This window comes from Nomia melanderi, chromosome 1 (genome assembly GCF_051020985.1).
Source record: "Nomia melanderi isolate GNS246 chromosome 1, iyNomMela1, whole genome shotgun sequence".
Taxonomy (NCBI): Eukaryota; Metazoa; Arthropoda; class Insecta; order Hymenoptera; family Halictidae; genus Nomia; species Nomia melanderi.
The window spans coordinates 27,794,109-27,813,822 of NC_134999.1; the positions used below are offsets into that span (position 1 = coordinate 27,794,109).

General features: G+C 33.0%; 1 protein-coding gene across 4 annotated transcripts in view; it reads left to right on the top strand.

The window, feature by feature from the left end:
- The first annotated feature begins 1,065 nt into the window (after positions 1-1,065).
- Positions 1,066-19,714, top strand: part of LOC116428571 (trace amine-associated receptor 8c) — a 133,287-nt gene continuing 114,638 nt past the window's right edge. For all 4 annotated transcript variants that reach the window (XM_031980360.2, XM_031980361.2, XM_076368121.1 and 1 more), the window contains exon 1: positions 1,066-1,649. The gene's annotated coding sequence lies outside the window, so the exon portion shown is untranslated. The remainder of the gene's footprint in view (positions 1,650-19,714) is intronic.

Sequence of the window (19,714 nt, forward strand, 5' to 3'; positions counted from 1 at the left end):
TAAATACGAATAGAAATAGTAATATACATAGTTGCAAAAAAGTGGTGTCATATCTTTTTAGGAGAACTACAGCATAACACAGTTTCACTCCGAATAATTATATATCTTGTTTTATAAGAAAATTACATTTTTAAAAGGAAACGAAGATTCGGAGAATTAAGAATTCGAGATTGAAAATCAAAGATAGAGGAAATGAATGAAATAAATTTGTCGACATTTACAGTATGTTTTTACTTTCATAATTATTCCCCTTCGCCGATAATTATGATTTAATTTCATTACGAATGTTTTACATAGTTGTCTTTAACAGTTTTCGTATTCGTTTTGAGCAGGAGAAACAAATTCCTTCGTACAGTACCAATACTTACGATTTCAAACAGTATCTTATTAGTTTTCTCACGGAGTGTAGACCGAAAAAAGCTTACCACAATAACAAAATTTAACAGATTGAACAAAAAAAGTTCTAAATTTCGTGTTCCCAAGACTATAGTTCACACCAATACTCAATTTCAATAAGACCCTCTATAAAGCGGTTTAAAAAATAGTCGAAAAATAACTATGAAAGTGAGATTTCCCATAAGAAACTAGTACAAACAGAAGTCCATCTTAATACAAGTTGGACCACTATCCAAAAGTGAAATTTCACGCGAAATTCGTAAACCTGAGACTCGGGAACTCGGAATATGTTAATTGAATTATACGGGGTTCTACAGTATTCCATAATGCATTCGTCTCGTTGGTGGATTCTGTTCTACTGATCGTCAACGCGCGCATAATGTAGTACGGCACACATAGTGTTCAATTGGTAAGGTGTTTATAATTTTGATAGGAATAGATTTTTCACGCGCCAAGTAATAGTTCTCATTTCTGATTTAATGTGCATAAACGGGTGTATGTATGTCATAGTGCGATTTTCGACGCTGAGTGAAGTGGATCACTCGGTTCCGATCAGTAAAGGCCGAGGACGAGGAGTATGGAGTGTAATCGAGGAGGATTGCGTGGCAGGGGTGGGGGATGGTTTTGGCACAACGGAGCGTGTCAGTACAGTGGGGGATGCTCTCGCCCTCGCTACCTCTCATTCTCTCATCTACCCTCCCTCTCGCCCTCTAGGCATCTAGTCAGCTCTCCTTCTCACTCTCTTTCCCTCTTGCCCTCACTAGCTCTCGTTCTGTCTCCCTCCCTAACTCCTGCTCTCTCCCTCTTTATTTCGAGTGTTCGACTGTCGGGAGCAGCTAGTCAGTGCGTCGTCAGCCTCCGCGTCGTCGCGTCTGATTTTTACTCCTTCCGACCTTCTTATTTCTCCTTTGCAATTCGTTCAAAGGAAATACGAACGTATCGTGAAATTGTCAGTTTACCTGGTCATTTCATCCAGTGAAAAGAAACGAGTCTCGCCCCTTTCTACGATTAACCAAATAAATTTGATTTCCCCGTTTTCCATTGTACTCGGTTGTGATCAGCGACGGTTGAACGATTCTTTCTAAGGAGCAGGAGGGGGGCAAGGGCCGAAAATTAGTTTCGTTGAAAGAGGGTGTTCGGTGCACTGCACTCTTTGACTTCTAATGAATTAAACACTAGTTTTCTGTTAGTGAATTTCTTCGGGACGTCGAAGATACCCTTGCCGATGCGTGAGACTTCGTTTATATAAACAGGTACGTATGAAGTATTTATACATACGAGTTTAAGTAAATATTTCCTGGGTAAAATGTATTTCTCTTTTGCGAATATTGTAGTAGTTGTTCCTAAATTTCAAACAATCGAAGGAATTGTTCTGAAGGAAAGGAAGTATTAAGCAGAACCGTTAGTAATAATCGCTCTTGAATTATTTATATAGAGTACTTACGGAATACGTTATTTGAAACGGAGGGGTTCAAGATACATTTTTGCAATGAATTTTCTTTTAATGGAACATTGAAATTGAACTGCAATAAGAACAATAAAATAAACAAATGTTTAGTGTATTAAGTTGATGCGACAATTTCGACGTTCTTTTGTAAGAAATAAATAGAAGACTTCTCAACTGTTCACTAGCTAAACCAAAACTAAGTAAAAACGAAGAAAGAAGTGTCCTTTATACACATTATAATAGTTTGAAAACAGATGTTACTTGTTTTGAAGAAAAACATTTTTTTTGTTAACCACGTACAATAAGCGTCAAAATTTCTACGTCAAGCCAACGCGTATTACAATTGTAATATCAAATCAGTATTCCACCAGTGCGAGGAATGTCTGCCTGAAATGGACAAATTTATGATTTCTACGTGTCTCGTCAGTAGTGTTTACTTTTGTCCCAAATGTTTCTATGGCATTCTATAGGTAGTTCAACCTCGGCACGTTCACCTTTGTTGAGTACATAGTTTCTTAGTTTGTGTATTCGATATTCACGGAATTATAGTATACATATACAGATATATGTAGTACATTTACGTTGATTCACAAAATTATTTATCCGAGTATGAACTTGATAAATATGAATAAAATAATTGAATAATAAATTACTTTATTTGCGAATACATAGTTTATACTATAAATGTAACCGCTAACAAAAGTTAAAAAATTGTGTATGGTTAATAATTACATGAAAAACGATTTATGGCGATTGCATACGTGTGTTCACATTACAAAATTATTTGCACAGTTATTAAACATTATGCAAATGGTAAAGTTAATATTTGGATGGTAAATATTGTGTTTGTTTGTATAGCTCAGTAAGCTTCTTTGGCATAGATCCTACTATAGTGTTTACATACACTATGTAATCCTCTTCAACTTTTTGCCATTTTTTCTTTATACGATTTTGCAATTTAGTCTTGTTTGTTATTGACTATTTACATATTTTATTTTTTATTTATTTCAATGTTATTTACTATTACTATTTCAATAGAATTCAAATCAAGAGACTGAACTAGAGTATTACTTATTTTCAGTCAATTGTATAATAACCGTTCTTGCATCGTTTTAAATTTATATTTGGAGTCATTATCTTCATAAAAATAATTACGATTCTTAATTCCTCAACATTATGTTTTAAATTATTTTTTAGTATAGCTAGATACATGATTTTGCCCATCGTTCCTTCGATAAAATGCAATTTACTCACGCGTTGATAATTATGCACTCTCATATCATCACTTTGCCTCCAGCGTGTTTAACCCTTTAAGTGTTTTTGAAGCGTTCATTAATATTTGGGTAATTCATAATTGTTTGATATAATAAAAATAAAACAATTAACCTCATGTCCCTCGTAGCGAAAAATTAAAATAGAACTTAACAAATATAAATGTCACTTAATTTTTTCGAGCCCAAATGAAATATACCTCTATTATCTATTTTGAAGGTTTAGATGAGGAATTTTTGTAATCTAGACTTTATGGTTTATGGAAGTAAGTGTAGACATAGAATGAACGTGGAATTTTTTTCTGATAATTTCTAAACAATGAAATAATTTTGTCGAGGGTAGTTGTAAAAGAAATCGCAATACAAGGGGTTAATTATTTGAAAATAAAATCCGGCGATTCAATTGTTACTGGCTCTAGTAGACCTTTATTTCATAAGTCACAGCTCTAATTGTAACCCGTATCGTAACCTGTTGGTACCACATAAGAACTGCTCCTAAAGTACATTGAGGACGGGTTAACCCGCTGCATTAACCCGAGTAGGTTATAAGTTACACGTACAGGCCTGAAAGGCATTATCGGTCTGCTCACATTGCGCTCAATATTTTTTAATTGTTTACTTTTTCCGGTGATCGATGGTAAAACGAAATCGGATCAGAATTCATAGTGTGAACAAACGCATCATATACAATTGAATAATCGCGACCACGGTCGTATTTAAAATACTGCGGATGCCTTTCTGCCATGTGATATGTTATACATATAATTTGTATACATTTGAAATATAGTAAAAAACCAAACAATGCATTTTACATAAGTATCATGTACACTATCGGTCAGAAGTTTGGGACCAATGCATCGGTTAAAAGAAAAACTTCCATGTTTTGTAAACAATTTTTATTGGGGAATTTTTGTGTATGATAAAGAAACAAGGATATGTGTGTATTAGTCAAATGTAAGGATATATCATTTTTGTTATCTTATTTTATATATTAATAAGATATATTAATAAGATATATAATTTTTAATTTGTGATGTTACATCTGATGTAGCTAAAGCAACAATAGGGTATACGATACGCCAAAAAACTTCACTTTCCGAATTTTTTGAAATTTTACCATCGATGCGCTCAATGGGTACCTAACTTTTTCTAGTTGAAATAAATTCTCTATTGTTAGGTTCCATTTCACGAAATGAAAAAAATTCTTTTGGTCATATCCAATTACAATAATAATAAAAATGACGAGAAGAATATACTACTTTATGCATTTTATATGGTGGTTAGATCAAGGCTATAACTATGATAATAACGTAAAATATAACGCTTTCTGTTTTGTGGAGTTAATCGATTTTGCCATTTATTGGCCATTTTGCATTTAAACTAGAATAAGTTGTTCATGGTTTTACTACTTTACATTTTAGATGCTCGTTAGATTAAGACTATACCTATAATAATAAAGTGAAAAACATTCTATAATATTTATTTAATTTTTCATTTAAACAGAAGTTTGTGAAGCCAGTGTACACAATTCCATCATTTTCTCTGCTTTCTGTTTTCTGGAGTTAATCGATTTGACCATTGCGTAGCTCATATGTTAATATCGTCATAGCAACGGAAACATTGGGCTCTCTAAACGAATAACTGTGTCTTATATATGTATGTGATGCGTGGTCATGAACATGTTAAATGAAACCGAAACGGAGTATGAGCGGATCAACAGTGGGTTTCAAGACTTATGGAAACGTTCAATTCAAACCGCAATCCAATTTATACTAGTTTGACTTAAGTCTTTAATAAAGTTAGTTAAATTAACTATATTTTCCACTAGTGTAGTAGTGGAGATTTCAAGGTAAAGTTAATTTTTTAAAACGGAACTCTATATTCTTTATTTACTACGCACGTTGTGAAAGCGGGTGTTGAGATAAGTTCAACGACACGCTATATTTTATCATTTTATGTGGCAGTGCCATGAATAAACGGGACTTAGTTTCCGTTAACGCGTATCGAATAGCGTCGATCGGCGAAACGTTCCCTTACTTTACATCCTATCTTCCAGTGCAAGATTGATTCAATTGTTAACCAAATACACATACGCTTAGCTTGAGAGAACCGTTACTGCTGCAATAAGCAAAAAAATTGGAGATTATTTTGAATAGTATAAATAGTTTCATTTTCACTTTCTACTTAACTGTTTTAATTTTTACTTTCTAAATTCGATAGCTCAACAAATTTCTAAATGAAAGTTTAAAAAAATATTCTGTAAGGATTGCACAAATAAAATAAACAATTTTTAAAAATCGATTCTTTTATCCAACTAAGTGATGCAATCCCTTAACTCTTACCGCGAGGCTTATGGTGAAGATTAAAAAACGACATTTAATAAATAGAAATGCAATTCAGTTCTTTTGAATCCAAATCAAATGTTATTTATCTGTCATCAATCGTTATGCTTTAAAATAAATGTAGACTTAGAATGCGTATAAAATTCTTATACTTTACTAATGAATTATTAAACATAAAGTAATTATAAGGAGTGGAGATATGGAAGAAATCATAGGACAAGGGGTTAAATATGGTTATAACTAATTTATTTTTAAGAATTTAATAAACAATCGTCATTGACACACCACAATTGATTGCTACCTTCTGTTCAACACATTCAGTCCATTTGCACAACTGAACAAATTGTAATACTGACAACGAAATCGATGGTTTTAATTTGAAATGAGGTCTGTGAAATTCGGCACTGACTTTCCTGTAAGGTAAATATGTATCCTCCTGCAGGGGAACTACTTCTGTTTTTTCCCGAGCATTTAATGACGTTTTCAAAAAAAAAAAGAAATACAAACTGAACTTTCTGAGATTATCTCTGGACTCAGTAACTTTCTGACGACTGGTCGCAAAGTAATTCCGAACTTTCTGTAAGTTAACTGCGTTTCAAGAAACACATACTTGATTGGTTCGTTTTTTCCTTTCGGAATCTCCGGTGGTGAAAGAAGTGGCAAGTTTCGCAGCTGTGAGGAGAAGGAAAACAAGAATTTGAGAATTCAAAAGTTTCGGATACGTTCACGGGACGAAACGTTTTACAAACAAGGTGCGCATGTTAGATTTAGGAACATACAAGGAAGAATAAGAAAGTCAGGAAAAAGGAATAAATGTAAGATACACGAAGATGGATAAGAAAGTTCATTCTTATTTATAGTGATCTATAGTTCAGTGAAACTGAATGGTGATGCTTGTCGAAGGTCTTCGCGAATCGTAAAAATTCCCATCCACGGAACCTACATAACAATAAGTCCCATTTATTTATAACACTACCATATCGGAATACCTAATATATGAAGCATATCATTAAGTGTTCCTCAACACCCACTATCACAGGTTGTAAATAAAAAACTATAGAGCTCCATTTAAAAAAGTTATTTGAAATTTCCTACTATCGCACCCACGTAAAAAGCATTCACATATACCGTATAACATGCCTCTTAATACTAAATAATTTACCTATAAACATTTTTATCATAGCTTTAATATTTTACGAGATATTCAACCTTTCGCATTTAACCGCAACACCCTGTAGCTACATGTAGTACATTTATATATGTGTATAAGCCACATGTACATGTTGTAAGTTTACTCGGGCATTTAAAATTGTTATCAAGAATAATTAATAAATAACTACATAAAGATATCCTTCTTCTACACACATCATTATCTTTGACCCCCCTGATGAAGCCAATTGCAATGATGGCGAAACGTTGGGAACATTATCCAACACGGCTCTCACCCGAAAGCCAAGATCCAATGTAACAATTCAGGCCGTGAAAGCACCAAATCTACTAATAATTAATAAAATATCTATATTTAATACTATTGCAAACTATATCTACAGTTTGATACAGAGGAGTCTTACAAGTATTTTTACGGATACGTCAAAATCTCAGCCGACCTTACGTACTGGTGGTTAAGCTTAAACCTTCGCTGACAAACATGCTTTGAAATATACAAAACCTTCAGCAGATGAAGCTAAATTATACATCAGTTTCTTAATTAATATAAAAAAAGGAAAGTACGTGCTGATCTCTTGTTGTTTCAATAATTACCTCATTCGTCTGCGACTTAGTCTTCCAAACACGAAAATTTCATCTCGTCCGCAAAGGGTTAAAACTAAACTTTCTTAAACTAAACTCTAAGTGATACCTGGACTTTTTTTTCTTTCTTTTTTAAAGAAAAATCCACGATGTATTTACATTGTTCTCAATTGTAGATGAAGTATATATTATAATTTTCTAAAATTAGACTACTTTCATTTGTACGTAGAGGACATTAGGGAGAGATAGCTCATTTTTTCTAACAAGAATGATTACATCATAAATATTATTGATACCTAATAAAAAAGAAATACGTGAACCTGCTTACGGGGGTCTTGACCTAAACGCAGGTTAGAACGTTGTAATACGATTAAAGTCGTGAATTCCAAAACAGCGTAAGATCACCTTTTAACATTATCCATATGAGTTATAGGTGTAATTATTTCCAGACTACTCAGACCTATTTAATAATGTTAAGAATGGGTAATATATAATATTAAGGGTTTGAAATTTTAATTATAGAGATACATTCTTCGATAAGTCACTTTGATTTTCCAAGAGTTTCGTCATAGAAAGAATACTGTTGTATGGAATGTTTTTTTACGTTCCATTTTTACTACAAATCAATTTCTGTCTCTATCAACTTAACATTTAATTTTTGGTATTTAAATTAACTGTGTGTGGAAATATAGAACTGACATAAATATTTAAACTAAATTCAGTTGTACATTTCTTATGAACGAATAATTTTATGTATAAATACTTATATCGATGTATATATTGTTAATAAAACAGTATATAAATGATATATAAACGTTATAAACAATGAAACACTAAGAATTAGATAATGTAAACTGACAATGAGACTGAGATAGTCAGAGTATTAACCCTCATCGTACCACGTCTGTGATAACTATTATCTTTTTTCTTACTTTCTTGTTTAATCGTTTATTTCGCGTAACATTCATTAGCAATAGACAAGAGCAATAAAATAACAAAATACAGGTTCAAAATGTTTGTGTTAACAAGTTCTGATTATAGGTTCGCGTGGGCCCAGGTGTGATCGTCTGCACAATCACTAGAATCGCCGGTACTGTGAGGGTTAATATCACTTAATTGTCTAGCGGCGCTTGTCGCATTACCACGACCACGAACAAAACAATAAGGCATACAATTATGTATTATATTATGTTATGTTATATAATGAACAAAATAAGCAAGATAATACACATTAATTGCTCATCAACAGATTTTCTTATTCAGATATAGGAAAGAAATTGCTTATTTTAATTTGCTGATTCCATGTATGTGTGTATGTATATAATTTTATACATGTGTATAGTCTTCTTATAACCTTCCTCAATATTTGTTTATTAATGAAATTCATGTCATTAGTGAAAAATGTATTTAATAATTTTGTTAATCTATCGATGCAAATTCTAGCTATCGCTGTTAAAGTATATTTTCAAAAAACTAAAAAAATTATATTAAATACTTAGACGTATAGTATCTTCTTATTGTTGTTCCTAATTAAACAATAGGTTTGTTTCTGATGCTGGTTTTGCAAAAAAGTGAGCATCGTTGGGGCAAAAACTTAAGCCACATCCGATTAAATTGGATTAGGATGTAAATTGCCTGAGTGGGTTAATCCACTCTCACAATCAGTGCACTCATACTGACGCGACGAGTTACGATACGGGTTAGACTGCTGTTACAATCCCTATTTCCGTTAACTCTCCGTTGGGAATACGGTTTTTCCCCTAACGTGGCCAACAATATAGACCTTTATAGCCATGCTTGATATTTCATTTTTGTGACGTTTATAAAAATTTGAGAAAATTCTATGATACTCATTACAGTTAATAAAGCTAATAATAATTTTATCGTTAGGTGTTTTCATCGTGTGAATTTGTATTATTAGTTTTTATTACTATATATTATTATTATATTATTATTATTGTTATTATTGTTATTATTGTTGTTATTGCTATATAAAAAACTATATAAAACCACATAAAACTATATAGAAATATATAAAGCTATGTAAAACTATATAAAACTGTACAAAACTATACAAAACTTTATAACACTTTATTAAATATATAAAACTACGTAAAAAACTAGGATACAAAATTTCATATTAAATTTTATAATTTTGCTGTGTTGAATAAAATGGCGACTGAGTCGAGTCGAATTGAATTACATTTTCGAGTGCAAAGGGTTAAACTCCTTCGAATACATAAAGCTTACAACTGGCATAAACTCTTGACGTAACTGTAGACGTAAACGGAAGTAATGATGCACTCATTATGATTATATAAGGTAACGGTGCTTAATATGGAACACCACGATATTTCGAAAATTAAATTTAAATGTACCGATTTGAATATTAATGTTTATTAATTTCTTCGTGTTTTGTTGCAGGTTTCATTGAAAAAGAGCATACCTCTTATTTTGGCAAGCTTTTAAATTCAGATGTTCCATATTAGGTGCGGTTATCCTATTTATATGGAGTAAAAGGAAAGTTGTATATGCTTATACTAGTCGGAGTAAATACAGATATCTACTACTGTTCCATTTGATATGAGAATAATTTTCGTTTACTTAAGTGTATCATAAATTGAATGTTCCGAAGTAATGAAACATTTGAAACTGTGACATTAGACACTTACAATTTCTGATCTACCTTTCATTTATACACCTTGCATAGCATTTGAAATTTTATCAAATTATATCTCATAGATTGAGTTTCGATGTTGTAAACGATTTTGTAGGCAAATTTTTCTTCACCCTTCGAAGTCACGGTTTTAATTCATTTTTTCACAATCCGTACACAGATGAACAATAGATGAAATTGAAATTGATAGTGTCACCGGTGTTTGTTGACGTGTTACCACTTATAAATTCATGGTATATGTTATATCCGTAAGTAGAAATCAAGTATATACAACGTATTTTTTCTATTGGGATATCGAGTAACGCTTAACCCTTTAGTTCCCGGTGACTTAACCCTTTGAAACCACATATTTGAATATCAGTAAAATACGAACCAGTGAACTACACAGTCGCGAAGCTATCAGTATAAAATCGATATAGTAAGTGTCCTCTTTATTTTCGACAGTTGGAACAGCATGTTTTATAAAAGTATTTGTTTTTATTAATCCTTTTGCGTTCGAATGCCGCCATAATAGTGACTTTGAGTTTTGATATTTAAATTCGAAAGCTGCAAATAAATGACAAACAACGACAGATTGATGTGTGCTTTTCTTCTTTTCCAGTGTTTAAGCCTTCGACACATAACGCGGCTTTTTTGTCGACGAATTTTCATGGGTTTAAAAGATTCTCGTCCGCAAACGGTTAACACTGCCACGAAAATTTTGGGAATTTTACATAACACATGATAAATAGGAAGAATTATTAATTATTGGGTATCACAATTCCTACGTTACACTATTATATACTTACGTTATTAAACGTTTTTATTCAATAACAACATATTGTATATTATAACTGTTTCCAAATAATTTAGAAGTGTCAGTAATCGATGACCACCACGGCAGTCAATGTGTTAAATATAATAAGTTAATCAACATATATTGTAAATGTATTTTCTCTAAATATTTTTATTTGGCACCCAAAGGGTTAACACGTCAAATGTAACACACAATAAGAAAAGGTGTGCAACGCGTGAAGCCATGCAGTATCTTATGCGGACATTGCTGGGCGCGTTCGGTGTTTAATACACTCTCGCATCACCCGGATCGATAATCGTAAGGCTGGAGCTTGGGGACCTTTCTTGAAAAATAAATTTTTTAATTTTATCCTCGTCTTTTATGTGTGCTAGAGTTAAAAGCACCGAGTGCCTAATTGCAAGCACCGTTTCATTAAATTATTGTATTTTGGTATAATGTCTCAATTATTCATAATTACCAAATAATTTGGGAAGTATCTTTGATGACAAAGAAGGATAGTTTCTCATTATAATCTTTTGGAAGATACCAATGTTTTAAAATATTTGAATGACTTTGTTGAGTTTTTTCATTTATCATATTTTTATAGTATAGAACAGGGGTGTCGAGGACTAGTGGCTCACGTGCCTCCGAGGGTTTTTTCCTCTCGAGCTGGTGAGCAAGAGTTACCCTCTCCGTACCTACTTATCTATATACACACTTTCCTTTCCTCTTCCAGTTATGCGTGAACGCCACTAAGAGCAGGTTAGTCATCACTACAAATACAATAATGTAGGGGAAAGAGAGTTTACTGAAATAATTAAATCACTTCTAACATATCGAAAGGAATCACGGATTTGAAATAGAAATCGTGGTGGACTAACACTAAATCTACAAAGAATAAAACTAACATCAATAATCAGATAAAATGTCAACAACGTTATACGCTCACAAAGCATATGTAGTTTAATTTCCGGGGAATTGATGTCCGTGATAAATGAACCGTCAAGCTGTAATAATTGTAATTTTATTAAATATATTTATGATAAATGTGTATTAAATATTTTACATTTTATTGTAGGAGGGAGAGAATTTATTCTTCAATAAATTACTTTATAAAATTTAATCTTTTCAAATTATTAACACATCGTTCAGAAACGGTAACTAAAAATCAATTTACACGCACAATATATACATTCGGATACATCTACCTCGCTCGCACGCTTTAATACATTTCCTATAAATGTATAAACATCATCATTCCAATTATTATTAATATAAGAGATATTAAGAACTATCCTCTCAGCGATATAGTTAGGCCCAGATCCGTGAGACACCCTGTATAAATTACAATAGTGAGCTGTTGCAACACATTTAGCGCATCATTTTCACACTATACGAGTAAATTAAAAAATAATACGATCACGCGTAAGCTACAAATTTTATTTAAAAGGAACGTTATTTAGGGTGACAGACAATGAATACAAACTAGATTTGAGACGATATCCATTTATTATCGAATTATCTACAAATCAACTGTCTTACCTTTCAAGTGGATCTCTTGGGAGATCACACATCACCGTAGGAACAGAAAATTGTCTCACGTAGTTCGATCCGAAGAGTAACGATGTTAGGGGGTTCATCCAAAAAATACGTATTCGCTGTGGTGAAATATTCATCTGCTGGCACTACACTTACGACAGAGTAATTTCTAATAAAGAAAAGTGTCGGAGTACTACATGTAGAGTAATTCAAGCCTAATACATTACAATTTTTTCATCTCGAATTTCACTTTGAAGGGGTGAAATCATCCTTTGAAAACAATGCAAATTTTTCTGTCCCATGGACTATCTTGAGAACGATAAAAGATAGCGACAAAAAGGCTCAACAAAAAAATACATTGTTCTTTCACGTCCATAAAATTGCAAAATAATTCAAAATTTTTTTAATTATTTTGCAATTTTATAGATGTAAAGGACATCGTTTTCAATCAGTATTGAGCCACTTTTAAATCTGTTATACTACTCGAAAACATTTCAATGATAGTTAGCATTATTTCCAGAAACCGTCTGAATCATTTGCAATGTTTTAGAACCACTTTTTTTCAGATTATAGTAAAATTTAATGCGCATTCCTTTTTCTTCATAATTTGTCATGATTAAAAGTCATGAAGACATTAAACAACGTTCTCGTACAACAGCGATAACTCGACTGAACGAAGAGTGTGCGCGATGCTGTTTCGTGCATACACTCTATGCATATTAGATAAACTGCTATCCAAGCCAGGAGATACCATGTATTCAGCGTCACCATCAAATATCACGTTTTATGCGAGATATTTCAAAACTTTTTGAATACACTTTGTATGTATATCATCGAATTGACTGCATTTAATTGCGTACAATGGCATATCAGTTTTTGTAAGAAAATATTTTTTGTGAGACATGTGGCTATGGATGGCGGCATGCGTTAAAAAGCAGCAAAAACGTAAAATAGCAATAACTTAATATTTTATTTAAAAAGTTAATACATTTTATAAGGAAAATTATCTGAAATTTTCCGTAGCACAAAACATGTTAGACAAGGCGTTGAATATGTGTTGCGAGTGACGCGTAAAACTCGCGTCAGATTGGTTATTGATTCTGAGCACGAAGCTGCACCCTGCTTAAAACTTTTTAGGGAGTTAACCCTTATTCAATTTAAAGGGTTGCTCTCTCACTTTTCATTTAGCCACGTATTACCTGTTATCTTGTTTATTCTTACTTTTGCTGTTTAGTAAGTCTTGAACTGTGGATATTTGCAATTCATCAAATACCTTTCTTGCTGTTAAAAAATAAAGTTTTTAACCAAATTAGTGAAATGAGTTTAATGGGAGTTAATGAGAAAGGTTATTTTTATAGTTCTTCCTAGTTTGTTGCCTAAATTTTAAGAATAATTAAACTGCAAATGTTTGTCGTTGGTAATAAATTATGATAAACAAATTTCAACCCAGCTATATAAAAATAAAAATAAAGTAAAATTCAAGGATATTCCATAACATTGATTTAACCCTTTGCATTCGTATGTCATGCTGGAGATGATAATACAAATTTTTTATACTTTATTTGTGATATTTTAACACACCTTAAAAGATTATAGAAATTAAATTTTATTATAATAATAATAAATGAAGTAAATGTAAAACGTTGAATTCTACCGCTATAAATTACTTTAATTCGTTTCCTTAAAAATCAATACAAGTTTACATCCAACAATATCGGAAATAAACCGAGTGCAAAGGATTGTTATAGGTCATGGTTCAAATTTTTCTATAAATTCGTCTCTTATAAGAAGAAGAAAATAGCCTATCCTCTTAAATAAAGCAGTTCACGTAAGTGCACGATTCTAAGCGCGAATTGGGCGGCGCTGGTTAGCCGCGGGTTCGCGCGCGGGGCCGCACGCTTCGCCGCGCTGCAAACAAAACGCTGTATGCTCAACCTTGAAGCAGTTCTCATTGCTTTAAGTTCGGTGTGGACGAGCAATTCGCGGTAAATTACCGCTGTCTGTCGCTGTGGTTTATCTATTCACAGTTACCGATATTGAGTAGTTAAATTATTAACAAATTGTTGCTGTTGGAGTTTCATACAAAGTATAGTGAAACAAAAGATTGTGGCATTCGACGCGGACAGCCACGAGTCTAGCGCAGCAGCACGGACCGTGGAGAGAGTCCGTCGTCTGTTCGATCGTCAATTGTCTCCAGCGTGGATCCCAAAAAATGTATAAAAGGACGGATCCACGCTGGACGACATGAGAGTTGTGTAAACCTACAAGCACAGCATTACGGCCCCATTCCGTGTAAAATTGGGTGGTCCTTCGACAATAAAGTTAGTAGACGGCACGAAGTGCAATAATTAGGGTCTAGTTCGTACCCTGACAGTTGCCGAACACCATTTGTCTTCACTGGTCCTTATATAGCTGATTAGTTATCTCATTATATTATGTATGGTCTGTTCAAAAATTTGATTAATGAAATTATAAAACAAACAATATAGAAGCTATAAGCAAGTTACCATTATTATTCTTGAATATAATCTCTATTTGACACAAAACACCTTTGGCAACGTGTGTAGAGTTCCTGGAAACTGTCCAGGGATTTAATACCGGTACCATTTTGGACAAAATTGCAGTTTAATGCCTTTCCCCAGTGTTCCTAACTTTGCTATTATTTTTGTTTAGAGAGCTTCATTTCACCATTAAAACGAAAAATCAATTGTAGGAGATTAAATTAAAAATCATTGTTGGTCAGACTTCGAGGAGCGGTCCACGGTCATTGTTCGGCACAGTTTTTGCGACTTGATTACCAAAACGTACCGAATTACCGATGGTGAGTGCCGGCTGTGGGCAAGGTTACGAGGCCGATGAGCGCCGTACCGAAGTGGTTAATTAATAGAATGTTAATTAAAAGTAATCTGGCAAGGTACTACTAACTATTATGCCAATTTGTTATCTTTACCTTTAATTGTATGATGAGGTAGCTCGTTACTGTACAGTTTGGCACGAAAAACCAATGACGAGTTATACTCGACGTTTTACCGCAACGGGTTAATCAAAGAAATCAGAGAGTAAAAAGAAGGAAAGATAATTTGCAAAACATTGTTTTCTCTGATGAGAAAATTTTTACAATTCAGTAACTTGTTAGCAAACTAATCGATAGAGTTTGGTTGACGGAAACATCTTCTACAGACATGCAACATCTGGTAGCCACTCGCACGCAAGGATTTGCATCTGTAATGGTCTGAGCTGCTATCACTCACAATGAACGTACTCCTTCTGTCTTCGTGCCTGAAGAAGTGAAAATTAACCAGCAGATTTGTCGTGAATTGCTTTTGGAGGGTTGTTTGAAGCCTTGAGCACATACACATTACAAATCAGAGACATGGACATACTAGCAAGATCCCGCACCAGCTCATAAAGCCAAAGAAACGTAAAATTAGTTGAGAAACAATGTTCCCAACTTCATTTCCAATACAGATTGCCCGTCGAATTTTCCAGATTTGAATTCCATGGATTTTTCCGTTTGGGGTATATTAGAGGCAAAGGTAAACTCTGAAAAAGTCGTTTAACCAGTTAACTGTGAAACGTAGATTGATGAATCTCTCACTGTGCGCGCAATAAAGTGAAATAATAAAGTATGTACTAGTCAAACGCAGAACAAAATGCATGTATAATATATTTTAACGAGAAACTAAATCAAAACGAAGAAGAATTACACATTTATTTGAAAATATAAATAATTTATCGTTGAAAAAATTAGTACCATTTTGTGTTTTAAGATGACGTGTATACACGTTAAACGCAGTTACATTACTGGTTAATTTGAAATGGAAGACAATACCATAGCAGCACTTGCGGGTTATTTACAATAACTTTTCTGAACGTTTAAACAAAATAATTGCATACAAAGGTGGCCCACTCGACTTCCAAACATAATATTTTTTAAATGTAAATATATACAAATATTCCAGAGCAATGTTTTCAATGAAAATATTGTTCATTTCAAAATTGTGACCCTTTCTCACGGAACACTTCAATTGTTGGATCCTGTATTTAGGAGGTAAAAAGTTTCAGTCGAGGAATTATAAAGTAAAAGTGTCGAGTTACGAAGATATAACCGGAAAATACCGGTATTTTACATTTAGGTAGAAGTCGCTGAAACTGTCAGCAAATCCCTTTTTAGGGATCGATCGCAGTGCCGCTGTCACATCTCCTTAGATGGCCGACACGTCTGCAAACCGTGCATCTTTCTCGGAAATCGGGTCGATCATGGATGATCTCGATCATCCACCGTATCCCCCTGATCTGGCGCCTGCGGACTTCTTTCTGTTTCCACGCCTGAAAAAGGTCATGCAAGGGCACGTTTTGCGGACGTGTCGAACATGTAAGAAGATGTACTAGCGATACTACGATTTATTCCTAAATAGGCCTTTGCTGACAGTTTATAGAAGCTTCATACAAATTGTCAAAAGTGTGCTGTGACAAATGAAGATTACCTTAGATAAAGTACTTCGTTTACTTCCACTGTTTTGTTTGTTTTTTTTGGCACCATTCACCGAAATTTTTATGCATACCATGTTTATACAGGTTGTCTAAGATTTTAAATATTTAAAATTATAAATATTTAAAATATCAACAATATTTACATTCAGTGTACTTATGTAAGCTGTGTTAATGAATGAATACAAAAGTGATCTATGTTTACATAACATTTGTTGCTTATTTAGTTCATAGAATATTACCTTATTGGAATATACTCATAAAGTTTGAACATTAAAACCTGGAACTTTATAATTGTAAGAGCTTCCGTACTTTTTCCTTGTACTCTTAGCGCAATTCAAATATTTTACTGCGCTATAGAAACATAATATTCCGAATTGAAGTGGATTCATTCTCTACACAACCACTTAATCTGATTGACCGCATGGCGTATTATCTTATTTCTTTACTAAACTCATATAACATTTTACTATCGACAACTCAAAAGGAAAACAGAAAAATTTTCCATTCCACTGTAAGTGTAAATTTGCTTAAATTCTGTTAAATTAATTTAATATATGTTTTGCTATTACGAATTTATTATTTTCAATCTAGACATTTTCATCTCGAGTCTCACTCATCATTGTGTGGCAAAGAGTTAACACATTCACGAAATTTTTCGTTTTTCTGATGCTTATTACCGGTGAAAGTGAAGAAAATCCTAAGTTAATTCCTGCACATTTCTTTAAAACAGGAATAAACAGTGGAAAATTTGTTTTGGAGTGTCAGTCTTGTAACGATTTTTTATTTGAAATGAAGAACTTTCCGTTAAAGAAGTCGCAAATAAAAAAGAGCAGAAGAATACAATATTTTTGAAAGTTACATTTAAGAAGACGTGAATTCTCGTCAGCGATCGTGAATGTGTTAATATGAATCAGATGCCAGATATATATCGTCGAAATAAATGTTTGATCTTGACCATCCTAGATGAATTCTACATCTTCCATTCGGTGTAGTCGAATGTAGCGAAGACTTAACAAAATTCACTTCTGCCGTGAAAAAAAGGTACAAATTTTTTATCGTTTCATCATATTCTACTCGTCATAAAAGCAAGTATTGCAGTTTGGAAGGAATCATAGCTCGAAAATGGTTCGTTTGCTTGTAAATTGCTATTGAGGTTTGTGCGGGAGAGAAAAAGAACGCGATATTCGGTGTCCTCTTCTATTACATGAGTATTGATCAGTTGGGACACGGGGTGCAATGACTGCGTTTTCCTACTGTGCAAAATAAAAAAAACGTAACGCAATTCGTTCACGGATCTGAATGGACGATTCGATTAACAAACAATGTAGTTCACGTTTTCCCAAAGGACGGAGATCCTACAACGTTACATTCGATGAACCATCATATAACAATAGAGGACACTGAATATCATGTTACTTCATTCTTCTATGCAAATTTTAGTAGAAATTTGCAAGCAAACGAATCATTTCCGTGCCGTGATACTTTTTATGCCATTTACTTTAACGATAAAGAATATCGCGCAATAAAAAATGTTGACCTTTTTTTAGAGGTCAGATATTCAAGAAATATACCGTAAATTTTTCTTTTAAATGCTATAACTTATATATTTTCCATGTTTTTCTTCTCAAATCTGATTGAATGATAGCAGATATTATTTAAATTCAAGAATATATCTAATTTTTCTATTCTGATGACTCTAGTAGATGATGAACTACACATCTGTAATGTGTTCCATCGTGGAAGATGATGACAAGACCTGCATAATACTTTGTTAATGATAACTTAATATTGTTAATGAATAGTTGAATATAAAATAACTCTTTTTAATGTCTCAAAACATTTTCTTAACATCACAATAAATTTTAATCTCAAATTATCAATGCTTAGACCAAAAAGAATTCATGAAAATTGCTTACTTTTATGGCGATTGTTCGAGATTCCCTCCATAACAATTTCTAAATAAAAAAATGCATCTATAGTTTTCCGTACCCGTTAAAAACAAATAAAAACGTATAATTTTAAATATTATATATTGTAAATATTTTGTGCATTGTCCCTGTATTATTAAATCACTTATATTTCTTTCGTAAAAATATGATCGGTAGCTGAAGTGCCGGTACGTTTAGTGTTAATTATTATAAGTTCAGAAGCTTGAGACTAGGTAATTGAAATTCCGACTTCACGAGCTTCCGCGGTTCTTCCGTCTTCGGTAATGAAGTTGTCGACCATGAAGAAAGTAACAGAATAGGAAGTGACAAGTCGCATTGAACATAAGCAGGGGACTTCTCAGCTAATTGTTTGCAGCTGAGAAGACGGCCGTTAAACCATGATGATCCGGAACGAGCTAGGCAGGTTGAGCCCCGGTGAGAAACAGTATTACAATCTATGCAAGGAACCGGATTAGCAACGGCGGACATGCACCCTTTACATTTAATTCCCTTATCAGCCATTGCAGACAGAAACAATTTATAATATCAAAGAAGCGTCCGATAGAAAGTAGGTCGGGCCTGATGTTTGGCGAGCAACGAAGTCAAAAAGCACAAACGCTATGGATGGACATATAAATTGTCTAGCATTATTTATTTTCAGTGTTGTTGGGTGCAAATTTCTACTTATTTTTAGGAAAAGAAATGAAAGTATTTTACGGCGGTAGAATTCAATATTTTATATTTATTTCATTTATTATTATTATTATAAAATTTCATTTTTATAATCTTTAATGTGTCGTACTTTTTAAAACCATTTCCATCGTTCTATAACAAATTCGCATTGTCCTTTCTAGTATGACATACGAGTGCATGGAATATGTATTTTTTTTAATATGAAATTTATGAAAAAAACTAATTAGCGCATTAATCAACCAAAACACATGTACTGATAGCAGATTAGAACTTAAGCTGTCAGCCATAAGCAAAGATCCCCTTTTCAGGGATTGTTAAAAGAAGTCTCAATGTAATATATAATTTTTTAAAAGACTCTGCAAATTATGGAAAGAAAAAAAGTTGTTTTACTAAAATTATACAT